Consider the following 7,117-nt stretch of genomic DNA (forward strand, 5'->3'; position numbering starts at 1 on the left):
TAAATTAACCCTTGCCTCTTGTTGTTTACGTACATCTTTATTTATTTCCAGTATGGTAGTCTATTTCGTTAAGTTTTTGGGAGGCCAAAGGTACTTATTAAAAAAATTAGTTTGGCAAGTTTTTGGAGAAAATAAGTGCTTTCCTCAGTGAGAGACGGGAAGGAAATGACACGGATTTAGTTAAGCCTTTGGATGTTTGCGCTCCATGTAACTGACTCGCTAATGAAGAATTTGGTTCCTGTAATATTTTAAGGAATAACTCCTATCTCATGTTTAGTAAATCAAGGGCATCCAAAAATTGCTTCGACTCTTCAACGGACACATTTTTAGTCCGCTCTCTAAAATAAAGTGATTGTGTACGACGAAGAGTGAAGTTTGTAACTGGTTGCTTCCCATTCTTGGTAGTAGCACATTGCTTTAAGTGATTCATATCAAGCATAGCTGGACACAACTCACATGTGTGGGTGGTAACGGCATCCTTTCTTTCCTGCGGCAGGGGTGGATCTAACAAACTAGCAATGGAAGAATACTCATTCTGAGGCTGCTGCAAAGTCTCGTCATTTAAAGAACTTTTTGGAAAAGGAACTAAATTACTAGGGCCTAGATAGCGCATAGGAGCAGTTTGTTCCAGTGGCATTGTTGTAGGACAGGACACACTTCGGCGATATTGGTCCCTTTTTCTAGATATTAGCTCTTTTGTAACCAAAGTTTTTAAACGAGACTTTATTGAAGCTTTTGTGCTGTGCGGCAGGTGTTTTCTTTACAATCTAAAATAGTAAATCTGTGAGCATATACACTTATGTGCGAAACACACGTTGTCTCTTTGCACATGTATCAGAGGAAGCAATCACAAAACAAAAGCGGAAAAATATGAAGTAGCAAGCGCAAAGCAGGTTAGGTAAGTACTATTTTGCAGAAACTTACAGGGGAATCATCCGATTTGGCATCTACTTTTTCTGGAATGCTAGTAGAATCAGGAAAAAAGGAAATAGCATGTCACACCTTGTTTTCACTCACTTATTTTAAGTGTCAAATATGAATAGCTGCTAAGGACTAATTAAAGGGGGTGGCGTCATCACATCGAGTGAAGGGTGTTACACCCTTCATCAGAAAATTGTACTGAGTATATTATATAGGTCAAAATTTACTTCTTCAGCAGATATTTAAACCTTGAATACTCTTAGCAAAATTCTTGGCGCCACCGACTAAAATGATATGTTGAATATGGACATGCTACACAATCAATCGGCTCAAGAACCACAAAGAGCTGAGGGAAAGGACCACCCAAAGAGTGTGATGTAGGCAACCTGCCCTAATGCACACAGCCGTGGCTTCTTTCACTGCTCCAGCCGAGGAAAATATTCTACCAACAACTAATGTTTTTCTTTCCAGCAAAATGCTTTCCACCAGCCTGCTTTATGTATGGGAGGCGTTTCCTGACTTGATGCCACCGTTGTTGTTGATTTAAATGATGAAGTTTCCCAAACATGCATCCTGAAGGACTACATTCTTGTCAGATTCTCAAACCCTTTCCCATGGTATTACAATGTACTCTTTGTGAACCAGCTACAGGTACTACCTAATTGATTCAGAGTGTTCCAACATCCTACACCTGATACATGTGATGTATCCCGAATTAGACAAAGCTGAGGAGGCTAGTGCGTTCACAGACCTTACCTCTACCTTGGGAGGTAGAGAAGTTGTTTTTGATATATCCTCGGCTCAAGGGAAAATCATTTCAGAACTTCCTTCACCATATAGACAGAAGTAAATTTTTCTACAAACACCCAGTCATATTCAGTCACACTTCAAGCAACACTTAAACATTATTATCAACTTTTAATAGTGCGTCGTTCTCTGTTACAATCGATTGTTTATTATGTTTCAGTCATGGCACTATTTGTTACTGCTAGTGTTCCTTTATTTGAATGTTACGTATTGCTTTATCTATTATTTGCTATGTCTTCTTTAATTTTTTTATGTTGTTCTTCTTACTGCATTGATATGCAATACTTGAGCCAAAGGTATTTCGGAAACAACAATTCTATCTCAACGAAAAAGGATAAACACAAGCACACTCTACCCTTCGAAGACCTCCACCGGTGGGATTTTAGTGGATTTGCTTTGTACAATTATCATACGTCACCTACTTTTTCATACCCAACCAACTATTAAAGGGAAAAAAATCTAGAAAATGATCTATTTCTAAAGGAAAATATTTTGCATAAATGAAACCACCCATTACGGCGGATCCAGTATTCAAACTCTATGGGCTCGTTTGGTTAGTTATCCCAGAGTTAATTATCCTGGGATTAGTTACCTCAGAATTGTTATCCCACCCTCAGTATGAGATAAAAATAATACTATAATTCCCAGATTACTAATCCAAGATAATTTTTCCCGCAATTGTACTCCAACCAAACATGAGATAAACTCATCCTAAAATTAATCTAGAATTAGTTATCCCTTATCACTCGTACCAAACAAGTCCTATGGTTCAACCATTACGGTTTGAACCCATTATAGTATCAAGTTATAGCTTCATACTTACTATTTGTGGCAATGCTAGTGTATTCTTAAACAAAAATATATGCACGTCAAAAGTTATGGGTTCAAATGAAACCGATATGCCTTTGAAACCGTGCCTGGCATCTAACAAGTAAACTTTCATGTTTGATATTCATAATCTTGGTATATCTTAATATGAGTAACTAAACATTAATGTCACGACACGAGCCGAGGCCCTGGTAGCGATGGACATCCCGAACCACGAAGTCCTGAGAGACTCCTTAGCATACTATCATAAGCATAATCCATACATCAATCAAAGTGCGGAAGATATAATGAAAATCTAAAGAATTTATAATACAAACTGTGTCAACAAAATAGGACAATACAATACCTAACTTCCGTCTACTAAGCCTCTACTGAATTACTAGTCAATCTAGATCGGGACAATGCCCCTGGCAGGACCATAAGACAATTGAACTAACATAAGAATAGAATGCCTTCCAACGCAAGGGTGGCTCACCAAATTTGGAGTTCAAAAAGTAATCTACTGCTGAGGTGGACCATGGAAATCTGCCTCAGAACCTACATTATGAGAAATGTATCCACCACGAAGGACGGTCAATACTTGAAATGTATTGGTATGCAGAACTAACCAAAAACAACATGTATTCCATATAAAATAGTCAAGAGTATTTAGAAAACAATTTAGCACAGTATATACATAAAATACATGGGCATAATTTGATAAGCTTCAAAACATTTTGTTGTAATCATGACTCAACTCTTTGCTTTACTTCTGAGCTAGATGATACACCCTACAAATCGTAGTACCCAGAGGCTATATGAGTCCACCATTAACTCGTCGGCCAAGCCCCCAACCCCATGTTTGCCGCAAGGGGATGGAGTGATGATAATATGATACGCCACAGGGCCGTAGCTAGCATATAGTCCATATCTTGGGACATCATAATCCTGTGTCGGCAAAACATGGTTTTGGGCGATGAGTTATTTGAACTCACGCCTTATTCGGGTAACCACCTAGCTCTATTAGAACCAATTTTTAATTCTTTAAAACATGCTTCTTACTGAAATCATGATCTAAAGTTTGAAAAGTCTGTAGTCTGTTCTGTTTTGAGTCTGTCATGGAATTCATCTATTTTGGTATCGTCATACCTAGACTTGCAAGTCATATATAAGTCATATCATATCATGACTTAGTTTTTTCAATAAAAACATGTTATTTGACCACCAAAACATTTATACACTTCAAGAGAGTTCTTATTAAAAAAAAACATATGAAACATCATGCAAAATACTCTATTTTCAATACTTGACAAAGTGTGGTCATCTTTTTCATCAATCACATGCAAGTCCTTTATTAGGAAACATGAACATTTATAAAACAATGAAAAACCTCTCTCAATTCGTTCATAAGACAATAACAATCCATAAACATTGACAAAACATTTAAACTCAACTTTTAACCATCTGTGTAAAAAATCCATAACATTGTTAAGATAATGGGTTTCATAACAACAGAGGGAATTACATAAATCATGCTCTCATATAATTTCTCAAATCAGTAACACATGTACACATGAAAATAAACCAAGTTTCAAAAAACAACCTCATAGTTTACACAACATTTCATCATAAAACGGGTTTACAATGCATCATTTCAACCATTTCAAAAACCACCTCATGTACAAAACAATATACATTAAATGCTTGTTTGAACAATAAATTTATGCCCATGGAGTTTAGGATATCCCCACGTACCTTTTGACGGAGAAAAATCAAGAGAACGTAGATATATTTGCCTATGGAGATCAAAATCTTCAAACTCTAGGTGGTTTCTCCTATCTTTCTAATGGAGAGATGACTGAGGCAATATAACGTATAATAGGCCTTAATTCCATCGAAAGAAGCTTAGGAATGGTTATGGGATGGTAAAATACCTTCATTCCCTTAAAATACTTTTTGACGCCCCAGAATAGCTTTCCGTCCTATGGCTATCACAAACCTTAGGGTGTGCATTGCATGTCCAAAGCATAGCTGAGGCTGCACACTAATCGTACACCTTATACAGTGCGTTATTCAAACACTCATTACTTTTGACTCCAGATTTGGATTTACAAATGGTTGGTGGAATTGGAAATAAGACTCGAAGGGCTATAATTTGATATATAGTAGGCCATATAACTATTTATATCCAAGGAGAAATGGTCGTTGGAAGTTGACCCATGCAAAATAGTCAACTAAAAGTCAAACGATAGGAAAATGCTAAACTTAACGTTTGAGCTAGGATATTTTTACGATGTATATTCATCTCCAAGGATGTTACCACACTAATTAAATGTTATTCACTCTAATATCTAAATAGAAACCATTGGGTTCGGGTCTATAAACGTAGGATAAATGGTTCAACGTTAGCTCGAAAGTACGGGGTGTTACATTATCTCCCCCTTGGGATCATTCGTCCCCAAAAGATGGATCGGAACTTGTTGAAGCTCTAAAAGTATGGAATAAATAACGTAACCTTGCATTGAACATTTTTCCACAACAAAATATGCAAAGGTATCAAAAGAGCTTCATGATAACCCTTAGTGAATCGTGTAAGCACGAACACTGAGATAATAAAAATTGACATAGAGATGACCTTGCACCACGAGTTCTAGGGATAATGATCATCAAAGAATATGGTATGAGTTTATTTAGTGATCATAGGCTTGATTTACATCGGTACTAATCATGACATAAGGTTTTGCGGGAGATAAGATATAGAAGCATTCTTTATCTTACACAAAGAATAAACCTAAAACTTAGAGACACTACTAAACTATGCCCCAAACAATAAATAATATACTTCATAATTTCCAACTTAGAATTCTCCCATAACACATCTAACCACAAGAGTTTGAGTCCTGCCGTATAGCACTTCCATGTTGAAACCTAACCCAGAGTTAATAGGTACTAACTTAAGCTATGGGACCTTGTACTCTACCTCCTATTAAGAATATCACCTCACCTTATCACTGTAATCCAACAATGTCGTGTCTTAATTCAAGGAGTACTAACCACATAGCACATTGGTTTGCATTTCATTAATCACAACATCCAATCCTATCATTACTACACCCACTTCATGGATATCCCGCTAAGACCAACAAATTCAGTCACTCTCACAAAGATATTCACCATATATCTCCTTTCTGACTATTTCACATAACGAAATTTCATCTCATTCTTCCTCCCATCACTTATAACCTTAGCTCGAGAATCACATCCAAAATTTCATATTCAAGAACATCTACTCCCCTACTTAAGACATTACTATACTTCCAAAACCACCATCATACTAACATAATGAGGGTCATTGAGGGACCCAAGCATAAGCATCATGAATGGGAGTAACACTATTTAATTATAACTCATACTTGTTGCACTACTCAAGGTGGGGCATGAGATTCCAGATGTGATGCAATAGGCACGGAGTACTTCATACATTAGATTTCTAGATCATAAATAGAGGGTCTTTCAGGTATAAACATAGTACAATATGAGTTCTTATGATAGACCACAGTGAGAAACATGAGCGCTACATCATGAGTTGTATAATATAAAGCTAGAATTCATGAAGTTAACGATTGAGATAAGGATTGATACTTAAAGCTATTGCTCCTCATTTTTAGAATTCATTGCTTCTAGTTTGGAGGTTGGATCATGGACATAAGTTGCATAGATAATTTGAGCCATAGGCATAGGCATGACTGACATATATAAGGCTTTGGTAAAATGACCTCTTAACTTGAAGTAGGAGGATTTTCTTTGAGTAGGAATAAATTCTTCATGACTCTTCCCTGAAATTTGCCACCATGAGAAAATTCGGGAGCTACCTTAACTGATCATCTCCCCTTCAGATCAAAGTCATAATCCTAGACTTGAGGACATGTATTCTCATTAAATCGAGAAGCATAACACTCAACACAATGGGTATCACTATACACATAAATGCTAAACTCCCCCGATAAACTATACTATGAAGGCCTTGCTTTTTGGAAACACTGCTCTTAACTTTTGCTAGCCTCTATAGCCATGACCCTACAACTCCCACTCTCATGAGTATACATATCTATACTCTTTATCACATAATGATACATTCTCCACTACTTATCATACTAATATTTGACCTCTAATCACATAACTTACAACTTAACAAAATTTGTAAGACTATACCAAAGGCACATGTTGCCTATCTATATTTCCTCAATTCAACTTTAAAGAACATCGCACAACAATTCCAAGACTTCTCCATACTACAAAATACAAAAACGTGAACTAGGTACACATGATACTTATACACATAAAACCTTATCTAACAATGATACCTGGGGGTTCAACTTACTCTTATATACTTAACACTCTTATACACTTAATGACTCAACTACAATTCATCGTCCTAAAACTAGTCTTATGTATATATAAATATATCACAATTATCCACTCTTTTTTCCACAAGTAGCCAACCTAGGCTATTGAACATATCAAATCAAGCCTATTACTTACTCCCATAAAATATGCATCATTAATCTTAAGCTACTATTCT

The sequence above is a fragment of the Capsicum annuum genome, chromosome 10 (genome assembly GCF_002878395.1).
Source record: "Capsicum annuum cultivar UCD-10X-F1 chromosome 10, UCD10Xv1.1, whole genome shotgun sequence".
NCBI classification, from domain to species: domain Eukaryota; kingdom Viridiplantae; phylum Streptophyta; class Magnoliopsida; order Solanales; family Solanaceae; genus Capsicum; species Capsicum annuum.